The sequence below is a fragment of the Cavia porcellus genome, unplaced genomic scaffold, assembly GCF_034190915.1.
Source record: "Cavia porcellus strain 051 isolate PalLab524CR breed Dunkin Hartley unplaced genomic scaffold, mCavPor4.1 scaffold_17, whole genome shotgun sequence".
Taxonomy (NCBI): Eukaryota; Metazoa; Chordata; class Mammalia; order Rodentia; family Caviidae; genus Cavia; species Cavia porcellus.
Window position 1 is genome coordinate 15,818,814 of NW_026947500.1, and position 14,859 is coordinate 15,833,672.

The 14,859-nt window shown below is 55.7% G+C and overlaps 1 long non-coding RNA gene across 1 annotated transcript; it reads right to left on the minus strand.

The window, feature by feature from the left end:
• Positions 1-1,967: 1,967 nt before the first annotated feature.
• Positions 1,968-14,505, minus strand: LOC134470850 (uncharacterized). Its single transcript, XR_010040030.1, has 2 exons — positions 11,679-14,505; positions 1,968-6,873 (listed from the first exon to the last, which is right to left on the minus strand). It is a non-coding gene; the product is annotated as an uncharacterized LOC134470850 (long non-coding RNA).
• Positions 14,506-14,859: the final 354 nt, after the last annotated feature.

The window sequence follows — 14,859 nt, forward strand, 5'->3', positions numbered from 1 at the left end:
GCATTTCCGGGCAACCTTAATTGCCAGTGTTTATTTCTCCAAAGGCCGATTCAGCCAGTGAGTGCTTGGAGGGGGCTAATGAGCCCAGATGACCCCTGAACTGCACCTGGTGGTTCAGGGTTCCCTTCTCCAAGCTTAGGGTCAGGATTAGGGTAACAGGAGAGGACTGTACTGTAAACCACTAGTCCTGGAAAAGACCAGCTCAAGTACAAGTTTCTATTAAGTGGGACAAAGTGTATGCCATCCTATACCATTGTAAATTCAAGATGTGTTAAGACTGCCTAAGTAAAGAGTCATCTGTAAGGAACACACCTCACACTGACGTTTCATCCTCTCATTGGGAGTCATCTATGCATCATTGAACCCTCTTGCACATAATTTGACTGGAAGCACAGATCCTGGGCTAGGCACATAGGAAAGGTGCCACCCAGGGTTTTTCGGGGTGGTCTGCCATACTGGAACCGCTGCTTGCCATCTCCATCAGGGACTGCAGCACCTCGTGCTGCATGCCCCCGGTCCAGCCCTCCCCCAGCCTGCCTGAGCCAGGATCTAGCCCCATGGTCAGGATGCTGCAGCCAGCGACCAGTTCAGTGGGACCCAAGAGCCCAGGTTTAGGGCCTGCCTAGAGGATGAGCTGGAAGTGGCCGAGGTGGAGCCCTTCCGCACCGACATGCCTGTCGCTGCAGACTGCAGACTGCATCTTGCTGCTCAGAGTCACCTTCCTAAGCGTCATTTGCAAACGGGTGCAAGTTCAGCCACACGCATAGAGCAGCTCGGCCCTGTGCCGCAGCACTTTCTCCCAGCAGCACCTCTGTGGCCTGAGTGAATCCTGCTGCCCAAGTCACACTCTGGCCGGAGTGCGCCCGCCTCAGTGTCCTCTTGGAACATTTCCCTGGGGAGTGCAGAAGCAGGGCGAGCTGAGGTCTCTGAAGCTCTAGAGCACAAAGCTTGGCTCGGAGTAGCCAAGTGGAGCCTGGCCAACTAGGGCTTTACCAGCCCTGTCCCCTCCCTGCTGGCCATGTGCCGCTTGGCGCTGGTGGATCCCGGGTTCCTTGGGGATAGACCTGCGCCTGGGAGAGCACTCCTGGGTGGGGCTGCAGGGCCTCCTGCACGAGCTGCAGCTGCTGGAGGCCACAGACAGTATCTCCCGCCTTGCCTCACACTCAGCCTCTCCGGCCGTCCCCAGGCTTGCGATAAAGCAGGCCTGTCGGCTCCTTTTCTCTGCCCAGAGTGACAGACCCTCCCATTGCCTCAGAAGAACACAGTGTTTGTACAGGAGGGAGGCTCAGGATGCTGCTTGCTGTCCTGCAGGCTATAAATAGCGTACTGGGCAGAATCCAATAGTTTATTTGGTTCCAGAACACTGGGAGCTGTCTTTGCTCATTAAACAGGCTGCTGTTTGTCTGGGAAAAAAGCCCAAACAAAACAAAACACAAAAAACCTCATGAGTCCCCAGAGTGCAGCCAGGCAGGGCCCAAGCTTCTCGGAGGGGAGACAGGTGACCCACGGTGGCACCATTGTATGTCCAACATTCCCCTCCCTGGGGCCTAAGCAGGACCCCAATCCAGGGTCATCAGGTTTCTAAGGACCCCTCCCGAGGCTGTGGATCTTCCCAGCAGCCACTCCAGGTAGTGGCTCACTTGGCACCTGGGGACAGAAAACTCAGCACAGCACCGTCAGAGGAAGCAGCAGGAGCAGCCGCCCTTGGGCTCATGGAGTCCTGGCAGCTTCCGCGTCCACTGGTGATAGAGCCCTTTCCTCTGGGGAGACTTCTGACTTGTTTTTAGTTTGACACTGTGGACACAGAGCTGTAATGAACAAATATTTGTACGTGTGTCCTTGTGCTTTTAGGTACTTACCCTAAAAAATTGGCTCACTGGATGGAAGATACGGTACTTACATTTACAACAGTCCCTGCATTTTATACCCCAAGACTGTCCAATCCCACATAAAACCAAGAGCAGGTATGGTTGATGCCTTACTTTTAAATTTATTTTTAGTTTTTCATTTTGTGAGAGGCCGTTTGATGTGAGCAGGCGGAAGCTGTCTTGTGCTCCTGTCGGGCTCTGAGCTCCCTTCTCCCTCTAAGTTCCCTTGTGATGACCTTGCCCGAGTGGGCCTCGGTGAGGACTCATGTGGGACTCTGTGAGGTGGTGACCGTTCGGCCTGTGGGCCCCAACCCTCACCTTGTGGATCCTGTCAGGAAACTCATAAAAATGTATTTTCTAAAATACATGCTTTAACCGTAAAGAAAAGCATATCTGTGTCACTATAGGGTTGGCACTTGGTGTTTGTGCACCACGTGAGACCAGCACACACTGTGTCAGACTCCCCCCAGCATAAAGGAAGAGGCCTCCAGCTGCTCCTCGGTGCAGCCCTCTGCTCAGTGCTGGTGGGCTCTTCCCAGTACGGCTCTCTGCAGTGCTGGTGCTACCTCCAGCTTCCCACTACGCCACGGGCAAGCTCCCTCTGTCTTTTTGGGGAGGTACCAGAAATCAAACCCAGGACCTCACCCTTGCCAGGTAGGCACCGCGCCACTTAACTCCCCCCTGTCTTGTTGTGAATGTGATAAATGCTCAATAAACTATTGGATTGGGGGAGTCTGATTTTCCTGCAGCCCTGTTTCCTCCCTGCAGCACCATCAGGGTCTGCTCTCGGGGCTCCTCCTCATGGTGCTCCCCACTTCCCCATGCTGACACCCTGCATGGACCAACAGCTAGTCTGTGCCTTTGTCTCCCAATGTCCCATCCAGGCTCTGGGGACAACTGGTGCTGCACATTAGAAACTCCTGTCACTGTGTTCTGGGGGCTCACAAAAGGGGTGTGTTCCTGGCCACTGGGGCGCTGGACATGAGCGACAGGAGTCCATTCCAGGAGACACTCATCTGCACCAAGAGACCCTCCAGATGCTCTCCCCTCCTCACCGACCACTCCTCTCTGGAGGAGAGGTGTCCATGGCAGAGTCAGCCTCTGGGGATCCAGCCAGAAGTGCAGCCTCGATCATCTGACTGATCCATTTCTTCTGGCTCAAGGTTCCTTTCTTGCATTTCCAGCCACTGGAGCCCAGCAGGCATACAGGGCTCAGTTCTGCTCTTTTGAAGTCTGTCCCTGCACTGGACTGACAAGGTCCTAGGACAGGACAGACATCTTAGTTCCCCTTCATTCCTCACGGCCTTAGTCCTAGTGAAGAGGCAGCACCTGCAGAAAAAGCAGGGCACTTGGGCCCCGCATGAGGTGCTAGGATAGAAAAGTCAATGGGTGGGCTCAGCATGAGAAGATGCCAGCCAGAGGGGTGATCCTGGCACGGGGGTGAATGTCACATGTAACTTTCCCTGTGTGGGCAGCAGAGCAGACTCTCTGGACTCATAGCTAGCAGTCGAGCAGCCACCAGGCCTGGCCGAGAGACTGGCTGGTTCTGAGCACAGCTGCGGTTCTCTGGTTCTCTCACCGTGAGTTTAGCATTAACATCAGATATTCTTGTCGCTTCTGCAGGTTGGAGTATTGAAGTAAGCATCCCGGGGCCCTAAATCCTGCCCATCTGCAACTGAAAATGTGGCTGAACACCCTTAATATCAGCCCTGAGAGCTCTCCACCCCACTGGAGGGATGGGCGTGTCCATCTCTGCCCGTGTTATGGGTGGCGAAGCCACACTCTGACCCCATCCTCCCACGTGTCTGGCTTTCTCTAACACATTTCCAGAAGGACTCCCAGGGCTTCTCATTTTGCTCTGCTTTGGAATTGTCCCTCCTGAATTAACTCAGATCATTTACTTGCCTTTCATTGTTTTCCTGTGGGTCACTTGCCCTAGAATTGTTATACACTCTTCCTTCAGCTTCGGTGTCTTAAAAAACAAAATCACTCAAGCCCTAACTGTGTGGCAGGAGAATGAAATGAAGCCCTGAAGCCAGTTTGCAGGGTTGCCTTCCCACGCCAGCAATGGTGATCACAGGGCTGCCACCTGGGTCTGCAAGGGGTGCAGGGGGTGTGGGCAATCTACCTCCTCACAGAACCCACCCCACCGCCACCACTGCCAGGCGCAGGAACCAGGAAAGCCCTCCCAGGACGTGGGGAGATAGCGCCATCACACAAGATGCCAAACATGCATAGAAACACAGATGCCCCACAACCCACCACCAGCAGTTTTGGTCTTCTATGCAAGTCAATGCGTCTGTACTCTGATTTCGGCAGACCAGAGCTATGCTGGCTTCCCAGTGTCCCTGCAGTGTGCAGAGGCTGGAAGCTGAAAACAATGTCCTCTATACTAATCCCTTGCAACTTGATCCTGGGCGTCATTTCATTGCAGTGTGATTAACAGCATGTGCTGAGCTGGTTTTGCAGGGCAGGAGGAGTGGGTTCACTGTGCCCGTGTTGACCTGGAGGGCTGGGAAGGAGGCCTTGCATGCTGCTGCAGCTTCAGGGAAGGTCCCAGCTCCAGGCAGTGGCTGCACCAGGGCACCAGGGGGGTGTGGAGCAGGCATTTTGCTGATGATCCTGGCACAGGCATTCGCTTGCAGTCTGGGCTCCTACTTCTCTCCAGCCTCCAACTAAGGCCCCACATGTATCACGAGACTATTTGGTGAGTGTGACCCATGCCCCACGCAGAGGACTGCTTTCAGCGGGACACGCTCCCCGGAGTGACAATCTATGTCCAGGTGACATAATAAATGGGATGCACCAGGCCTGAAGCAGCCTTCACTGTGGGTGATGGGCAGTTTCCGCATTGGCTTCATGAAAGACACTGAGCGGTGGCCCTGGGCGCACTGGATTTGCTGTCCCATCTCCTCCATGCAGCCTGACCTCCTCGCCCTCCATGGCTGCAGGCCAAAGGCAGCCCTTGGGCCTGCTGTCTGGGTACCACCTTCTCCTTGTGAAAAGCTCAGCTGGACAGGGTTTCACTCTGCCCACCTGACCCAAATGACGGTTTTCTGTGCTCCTCACTTAATTGCCACAAATATGCTGAGTGGTTGTTAACAGTTGACATAAACTCCCTCCTTCCTAGGCCATGCCCCTCACTTCCCAAGGAAATTAAAGAAAAATTCTCTTTTTTATTTTTAACTTTAAAAATTTTGTCTCACTTATACATCACAATTAGACATATTTATGGAGTTTCATGTGATATTTTCACACATGTATTCAATGAGTAACGACCCATTAGAATAACTGACATTTTACTCACCTGGGATGTTCTTTTCTTTTGTGCTGGGAACCTGAAAATCTCCCCTTGGAGCTGTCTTATTGTGCTGTGGTGCTCGAACTCACTGCTCCTATTTAACTGTTCCATCCTCTCTGTCCCTTCCCCCACCTGCTGATTACTAGCATCTACCAGCCGACTCCCTGATCCTGGGGATCCGTGTTTCAGCTCTCACATTTGGTAAAGACAGGTGTGATTTGTTCCACCAACACAGCACCCTCTTGACTTAGCCACTGCAGCTCTCCACCCAGTCCACGCACCTTGGACTCTGCTCAGCGCTGGGCAGCCTGAGCCGGGGCCTGGGTGTCCCCCGTAGTGCTGGGAACTAGCAAAGGAAAAGCAGAGGTGCCCTTGTGATGCTGGCTGCTGCCAACACGTAGTGCCAGGACAGGGGTGGTGACAGTGAGAGACCCAGGGAGTCCCCTAGAACATCTCCTGCAAAGGACAGAGAGCAGAACACGGAGGTGGAACAAAGGACACCTTCCTCCAGGGCCACAGCCAAGGGAGGGAACCTCGTAGAGCCACAGAAATGGAGGACAGGCTTCCAGCTCGCAAAACACTGTGGGTCTCAGGTTTTAAAGTTATTATTAATCTGATTCATGCAGAATACACTTACGAAAAGGAATGAATTCAGCTGGCCCTGCAGAAATGAACAGAGCTCTTCCAGATCAAGAGTGCCGCGCAATCAAAACTCGAGCTTCCTCATTCTATGCTGCGTCTGGAGCACACAGGAGGAAATTCACACAGGCACGGGGCTGTGCAGGCCTATCTTTAACCAACAGGTATTTTCCCGCTGGGGCTCTGGCCTATTTCTGGATCAGAAACTGGACTCATGTCCTCAAAGCCTTCTCCCCACCTGGTGCTGGCTGGGCCCTGTGGTGGGGAAAGTGCAGCCTTGAGGTCTAACAGAAAGCGCAGCTCTCCCCTTCCTAATGGCTGGGAGAACGCCAGCATTCACAGTGTCCATCTCTGCATGGTCACAGAGGCTGAGGCTGAGCTCAACCGATCCAGTCTCATTTGTACTTGGTTCCACTTAAATGAACAACGCAAATCCCACGTCCTCCAGGACTCCTCTCCGAGGCTTCCTTTCTAGGACTTCATTTCTAGATGGAAGCTGTTAATGACCACTCTGCTCTGATACTGTGAGTTCCTATCCATGGAGCTCCTTTCCATTTCTTCCAGGCCAGTGTAAACACTCAAGACCAGTGGCTTCCTAGTGTCAACCTAGGTGGCACAGAAGCTGGCCAGGCCTGTGTGGATTGCCCGGGGCATCCACTGGAGAGCCGGGCTTTGAGGCAGGGGCGGGAGGATCGTGGGTCTCCAGCTGTGACCGCAGCAGAGCCCACACCGCATTCACCGCTGCAGGAGGGTGCACCAGGCTGCACTGCTGACTCCAGGGCGCATCTCGCATCCACTTCGGTGAGTGTTGCTCTCTTCTGCTCCCACTGCACCCCTGCACACACATTTCCACGTGACGGTGCTCACGGGGGCTCAGTGTGGGCACTGGTTGACGTGAATCTCTTACTGTACAGATGAGAAAAGTGGGGTAGAGACATGCAGCTGATCAGGGATTGCCAAACGGAGCCGCAGATCAGCCAAAGATCTAAATATGGGGGCAAGATAAGCACAAGCACGGTGGCATCCAAAGGCAGCCAGCCAAGTCCTTCCCGCTCCAGGAAACAGCTGAAAGAAGAGACACGAGGAAGACAGAGGAAGACAGTCAAGATTAGTGGGGATAAACTCCGCATAAAACACAAGGAGATCACAATGACAAAAGAACTCCAGGTCTAGGAAGTGGGAAAGGTGACTGTGAAAACCTCTGTAAAGCAGCTGAGTAGTAAAACAAACAGGACTGAAGGACAAACCAGGGAACTAAAAGGTTCAGAGGTTCCTGTGGGATGTCCTTCCCTGGGAAGAGGGGTCAGAGGGAGACCAGCCATGTGTGCAAGTTCCTGAGTGTCACCGGGACCCCAGGAGGGAGAAGACAGAGAAGCAGAGGAGGGAAAGAGGCAAAGGCAACAGAACAAAACAGATGAGCATTTGTTGTAGTCAGGGGAGAACAATTAGAATCAGGACATGGAGTTTATAATATTGTTATATGATAGTCACCGGGAGTTAACACAAGAAACTGCAGGAAATCTATCCACAACACCAAAGACATAGAATATTTAGACAAGGGCCTGAATCCCACAGCAATGTCCCACATGAGTACAGATAAAAACCCAGAGCTCATGACAATGCCTCCCACAAGTCCAGCTGGAGGTTCAGAGCCTATAAGAACGACTCACGCCAGTCTCTTTTATGGATCTGTGCCGGGAAGGCCCAAAGGTCAGTGGTGGAAGCCAGAAAGTCCATGACAGTGGTGTGAAGGAGCTGTGCTGGTGGGATAAGGGGTCTACGCTGGAGCTGAGAAGTCACACTCACAACAAAGACCAGGGCTGTCCTGAAAGCACTACTCCCATCCTCAGCAACACGGAGGCCCCAAGCTCCTCCGACGACAAGCACAGTTGGGTACAGGCCAGGAAGCCAGTGTGACGAGTTCATCCTGGAGACCAAGCAGCACATGTCTTCCCCTCTGGAGCCAGGAAGCAGGGCTGAATGTGAGGACAAGAGCTTCTCCAGCGGAACCAACAGCTCAAACAGCAACTCGCAGGAGAACCCGCAAGGCCTTAACACAATAGCTTCTCCTTCTCCACATCTCTATTTATGCTGGCAACTTTCCTCAGGTAGGACATCTACACTCATTTACACTCTGCCATGCTGATAGAATCCAGCTGGCGTTAAGTTGACCACCAGTTTTTAATCCGTAACAGCATTGTTTTTTGCTTTGAAAAGCAGGCTGACCCCTGGGCACATGACCCATTCCACAGACTAGCCCTAAGGTCCACAGTCTCAGTACTGGTGGGTCAGGACCATGGACAAGCCCTGAGGTCCTCGGGACCCAGCACCAGCAGATCAGGGGTTGTTGCCATCTTGGAATTCTTATCATCTTACATGGAATGACATGAAACAAGCAGAACCACCAACAGCAGGTCAGAGAGAGAATGTGGAAGAAAAAGAAAAGCTTTATTTATTTATTTATTATTTATTTATTTTATTGGGTATACATATCTGTTTTTTCTAGGTTCTATAAATTGGAGAGCTGGCCCCTTTTAAGGGACCTACCAAATTTATAGCAGAATATAATTTTTAAAGATTTACTTTGGGCTGCTAAGGGAAGGGGAGTTTTTGAAGTTCTTTGGGATAGAAGGTAGAGTTCATTCATTAGAAATGCAGCAAGCAAGAGTGGTGACAGAGGACCCAGGCCAGGAGCCCTGGGCCATGTGCTGGGCTGGACACGGAGGGTGACCGTCCTGGCCCCAGGCTCAGGCTGTGGGGCATCAGTTGGGCCCTGTCCCCATCAGGCCTGAAGAGTGAGGCCAGGGGAGCAGGATGTGGCCTAAGGACTGGGGCAGACACTTGGGTCTGTGTCTGAGGTCCTGGGGGTCCCCATGGAGCTTACTTCACACAGTAGGCACAGGGCCTGCCTGGAACAAGGCCAGGGGCCTGGACACAGCCTGGTGGGGCTGTCACAGTGGGGCTATGGCTGGGACACAGGCAGGGCTTGGGCCAGGAGGTGGAAAGGGCAGTGAGGCCAGAGCTGAAGGATGCCCGAGTATCCTGTGGCAGTGCATGGTCAGGACAGCTGTGTGAGCTCAACTCGCCAGACACCATGTGCACACGCACAAACACGCATGATCCTAGAAATGTGCAGATCGGTGCATGCACAGACACACAGACGCACATGGACAGACAGGCACAGGTACAGACATGAGAGACAGGCTGTGGAAACGTTCCCTTATACTCTTCAGATACAGAGAACTCATCCAAGCATTCGCTTCAGGCAAGCAGCCCCTGGTTGTGCCAGGGCCTGTGGTAGCTGGGGAGGGGTGTTTTGCTGACTCCCCTTCGAGCTGGGTTGAGTGAGCCACAGCGCTGGTGCCAGGGTGGGTGGAGGAAGTGGCCCTGCTGTCTGGTAGCAGTGGCCACTACACTCATGGCTTTGTCCCTGGGACGTGAGCACTGCAGGAGTGGGAAGGCTGGGGCCAGCTCAGGGTGGAGAGACGCTGGGGTTTACTGACCCAGTGGGAAGGAAAGCAAACAGCCCCTCGATCCTCAGCAGCTGGCCAGGACCCAGAGGGGCTCTAGCCCCAGGTGCAGGGGACCCTTGTCCCAGGCATGCTGCACCCTCAGCATGTGCTCTGCTCTTCAGCCATAGGCGAGAGCTGCAGGGTCCTTGGCATCTAGCCCAGGAACTTTCTTTCCTGCTGAGCAGAACACACTGAGCCAGGACGGTGGCCCCAGCTGTGATGGTCAGGGGCTGATGGGCCCCAGCTGGGGAGTCGGGACCATGGTGTCCTGATCCTCATGCATGGCTCAGATCCAACCTCCGAGGTCAGCAGTGAGCTACACCTGCTGCAAAGGGCCAGACCCCTCCACGGGTTACAAGGCAGGGCTGGTGTGGGTCACCAGGGGCATCTGTGGGGCCACAGCAGGGCCCAGCTGGAAGGAGGCTGGGGAGCCATCGCCCCATCCCAGGGGCATCACCAGAGTGTTCATCAGCTTCCTGCCACTGTAACAAGGATTGTAAGCAACTTGGAAAAGATCTGTTTAGGTCACAGTTCTAAAGGATCCAGTCCAAAACCCAGAGGACCACTGCTTTAGGCCCCCTACGGAGGCATCAGACAGAGGGGCAAGGTGTGCATGGCAGAGCAAAGCCCAGGAAGCAAAGGGGAAAGAAGAGGGGATAGGGCCCCCTAGTTTCCTCTGGGGCATGGCCCAGTGACCGATCGACCTTCCTCACCTCCCAAAGGCTCAGGGACACCCCAACTCGGAATGGACGACACTGAAGCAGACACCATGGCTGGACCGATGTGGGCCTGCTCAGGAGCCTCTCCATCCACAGGGGGCCCGAAGGCCTGGAGTGCAGGACCCCTGGACTGGGCGTGGGACTGCAGAGCTTTGCAGGAACCCAAGGCCAGACCTGGCCATGGCCTCAGAGGAGCTGCCTAGTAAGTCCCTATCCTATGCACCTGCTCTGAACACCGGCAGGCCTGGGCACTGCTGCCCTTGCAGGAGTGGACCTGGAGGTCTCCCTGAAGTGCTGTCCTGATCACAAGGAAAACTGTCAGATAGACTTGCTCCCTCCTGCTAGGTGTGGCTCTGGAGCGGCATGGAGGGCTGTGTGACAGAGGCTGTGCCAGCACAGGCATGCTGTCAGGAGGTGGGGCTCCTTTAAGAGGCGGGCCTTGCGGGAGTAGTCAGGACGTGGGGGTGTGGCCTCCAAGGGGACCTGGGACCCCAGACTCTCCTGCTTCCTGGCCATGGGGCTCCTCCATCCACCTGCTCTTGCCATGAGGCGGCATCCTAGGCTGACAGATGGTGGGCCTGAGTTGTGAGCCGGTCCAGCCCTGCTGTTTTCACATAAGAGGCCTTCTCAGGTGTCCTCTGTGTCTTGGAGCTGCCGTCCCTCATCCCATTACATCTCTCTAGGCAAGTCCCTTTCCTCCTCCACAAGCACCAGATTGCCCTGGCCCAACAGTGCTTTGTGGCAGCCTCTGCTTCCAGTGGGCAGGAGGCTCCTGAGACATCCTTGCTGAGGGCTGGGCGAGGCCCACCAGTGGGCAAATTGCTGAGCATGGGTGAGGCCTGGCTTTGCCCTCCAGTCCCTACAGAAAGCAGCAGGAAAGTGCCCTGGTGCCATCGCTGCCTGTTCCAGGCACTTGCCCTTCTGAAGTTCCACCGTGCTGGGAAGGCGGCAGGGATGCCCTGTGTCCCATTTCCCTGGGCTTCCAGCTGAGCCAAGACCAGTGAGCAACATGGGCCTGAGGAACTCGTTTCCACACCATGTCAGCCCATAGCCCTCGCAGAGGCCAGCATCTGGTGAGACATCAGCTGGTCCCACCTCTGCAGTGACTTCAGTAGGGACAGCATGAGGGCACAGAGCGACCATCCGTAGCTTTTCCACAGGCCAGGGGTGCAGGGCATCTGGCCTCCAGCTCCCACTTTGGTACACCTGGGGTCCTTTGGTCCTGCAAACTGACGTCCTCAAAGATCAGCACAGGAGTTCTATCCAGCAAGACTCCAAACCCCAGCATTGTGGGTTTGTACTTAGAAAGTCAGCATTACTGCTGCTGCTATCATCATCTGTGCGAGGTCAAACGTACTGTAAAAAGCGTTTACAAAGCCCTCACGTAGAGGGATTCTGACCCACACTGCAAACCTGATGCATATTCCTATAGTATCTGAAGAGCCGCTTTGCGTGTGAAATAAACAGAATAGGTTGGGTAGCTCAGTGGTAAAGGGGGAAGCCACATGCTTGAGGCTCTGAATTCACCTCCAGGAGAGAGAGACAGAGGAAAGAGGAGGAAGAAAGAGGTAGAGAAGGAGGAGCAAGGGAGGGGAAAAAGAAAAAGAAGGAAGAAAGACACATGCCCCTCCCCACTCACCCTGCTCTCCTGCCCTGGGCTCCAGGCCTCTGGCGACATCTACCGCACGACAAACTCCAAGATGCAAATGCTAAAGTCAGTGCCAGATTATCTGTAAAGCGGTCAGCCTCTGTGGCACTGAGTTTGCATGCTGATGAGGCTGCTCTGCGGAACTCAGGCCCCTAAGAAGCTGCACGGATGTAGAAGGGTGTGTGTCATCTCATCCACAGCAAACCTATGAGGCTAGTGAGATTTGGGGTTCTCCAGGGACATAGCTCCTGGATTCTGGGGATCCAGGGGAAGGTATTTCTGACAGACACTGGCTGATGGGGAGGCCTAGGAGAGTCAGAGATGTTGCCGGGCCCAGACCAGGGGCCTGGTGTGTGTCCTGGCTGAGTCCAAAGCTCCCAGACCAGACTCCACGGTGAGGACAGAAGAGGCTGGGGTCCCCAATCGAGCACATAGCAGATTCACGGTTCCTTATTTATCTGTTCTATCCAGGCCTCCACCAACTGGATGGGGAATTTCTGGGGTCACAGCTGTTTCCCTGCTGTGTCCCCAACAGACACATCCATCCTCCCTCAAGGGCACACAGTGTTTGGTAGTGAGCACAGAAAGAAACTTCTGCCAGTGGGTTACTGGGGTGACTGAGTGATGTCACCCCACCAGCCGTTCTGATGCCTGTACCCTCGAATCCTGGCTGTTGGCTGTGTCCACCGGCTGGATGCAGTTCGGCCTAGCAGCCTGAGCCCTGCACCGAGCCTCCCTGGGCTCGCTGGGGTGGGGATGGGGTTCCCAGAGGCACTGAGGCACCCCAGGAGGTCCCCAGGCCACGTGGCACCGCCTGGCTGTCAGTCAGTAGGGGGAGCTGAGGGAATTTGTAGAACACCGCACTCCTCACGCCCAGTAGTACGGTACCTCCCGTGTGGCACAGAGGTTTTCCCGGACCAGTCCGGAAGGCAGCTCGGCCTTGGCCTTGACGCTGTCTTGAAGTCAACAGGAGACAGCGGGGTTCCTGACGCGCTGCGGGTGAGAAGGTGCTAGAAGCCAAGTGGGGTTCAGCAGAGCTGTGGGTCCATGGTCTCTACCCACACCCACATTACTCCGCTGCAGATTTCAGGGTTCAGTTTCCTCACCTGGAGAGCACACGCTGGATGAGACCCTGGCAGGACTCTGTGTCCTGAGAACCGCACTGTGCACGTCCTACGGGAGCTCCTTATTTCGTCTTCCCGATTTTCCCCAACCAAAAGCCCGGGGTGTCTGGCCTCCCACTGCCTGGAAGACCCTCTCCGGGTGCCAGTGAAAGTCAGAGGGCTGCAGGCTTCCGGCTCGGACGTCCCCCACCCAGGCTCAGCATGGCCGCATTTGCACCGCAACCAGCGGAAACAGGCAGAGCCACGCAGGTCTTCAGCAGCGGCGAGGAGGAAATTGCTTCGACCCTCTCCCTGCGATCTCGGGACTAGAGACTGTCCCCGAACCCTGCGGCCTCTGCTTTGAACACAACGCACACGACACGTGCGTTTACACCGGCTGAGTGGGATTTCCAGACGTGCATCGCGCTGCTGTCGCTTGCGAAAATAGTGCGGCAGGAGGCTGCGGCTCTGCTTCCTGCCTGTGGGTGCACGCGCAGCCCTCGCCTAAGTGCTACCGCCGCCTCGTGGTCACTCGCATGGCGGCAGCGATTCCTGAGCGCTAGGTCCTGGCATCTGGCAGCCCACTTTCTGCCCATTCGATTCCTCCCCACCTCCCGCTTTGGGACATTTTGGGTGAAGGCCTGTAATGCCCCCGCTCTGGGAAGCCGAGGCAGGAGAGTCTCACGTTCAAGCTCAGTCTCAATAATTTGGTGATGTGGCTGTTTCAAAATGTATTTTTTAAAGAGCTGGCGATGTAGTTCAGGGTAAAGGCCCTGGGTTCAAACCTTAGTGGAGGAAAAGAAATTGGCAGGAGTGGAGAAAGAATGCGAGCAATGTTGCCCCCTACCGGCTACTCTCGGAGCTACTGCAAAGGTGAAGTCCCCGAGGCCGTGGGTCTTGCCCGTCTGACCTTGGGACTCCAGGGATAAGCAGACTCCAACGACGGGATCGGCCCTGGGCTCCCGGTGGGAGCCGCTGCTGAGGGCTGCACCAGCCCTTTGTCACCGTAGCGGGCGCGTGGGGCCGGTACTCGGCGGGATTCCCGAGCCGCTCCGCTCCGGCCGCGCCGCCGACCTCGAGCCGGGTGGGCCCCGCGGGCCGGCAGCGCGCGAAGCAGTGCCCGCGCAGTGCCCCGGCGGTTCTCTCTCCAGTACTTTCCGTCTGGATCTGGCTGCAGCCACGGAGCCGTGGACGCCGAGGGCCTTAGACCCCTGGCTGCGCAGAGCGAAGGCGCTAAGGAAGCCAGGAGAGCCCGCGCCTTCCCACCGCCACGCAGCCTCGCCCCACTCAGGCGGGGCCCGGGGTCCCGCGCCCCGGGAGCCTCAGTGAGGGCCTGGCTTGTCCCCGACGAGCTCAGCCCGCGCCTGGTTCCGTCTGCGGCTCCGCGCGCTCCTCGTGCGTGTGGCGCCCCCCGCCCTGGCTTCCTCGTGGGCAGGAGAGAGCAGGGACCCGAGCAGAGCCCGTGGGCGCCGAGCGGCTGGAGAACATTGTCCTGCCGCGGGGCCTCTGGCTGGGGAGGTGGCTCAGTGGCACAAGGTCCTGAGTTCGATCCCCGGTACCACAAACAACAGAAACAACAGAAAGGGACACGGGGCCCCGCAAAGCCGCCCTCTGCGCCAGGGTACACGGCATGACCCCCGCATCTGACTCCTGTCCCTTCCCTGTGGAACCTCCGGCTCTGCTCTAGCTGCTGAAAGCGGAATCCGCAGGAGGTCCAGGCCCGGGCCAAACGGGAAAGACGCCCAAACTGTCCACCAGGGGGCGCCCCTCAGCGGAGTAGGGGCTCGGCTTGGCACTGCGCATGCGTCCAGCCAGGCTGCACCACTCCACCCCACCCACCCCCCGCCCCCATAATGCTCAGCCGCGGAGCTCTGGCACACACGCATTGCACACACACAACACACGTATATACAGTCACGACACACAGAACCACATCTCACACACACACCATATATAAACACACGCTACAGGTACACTCATACAATACAAACACAGACATATATCACATAAATATACCACACAGATACAAATATCACACAGGTACATACACACATACTGCACAATATACA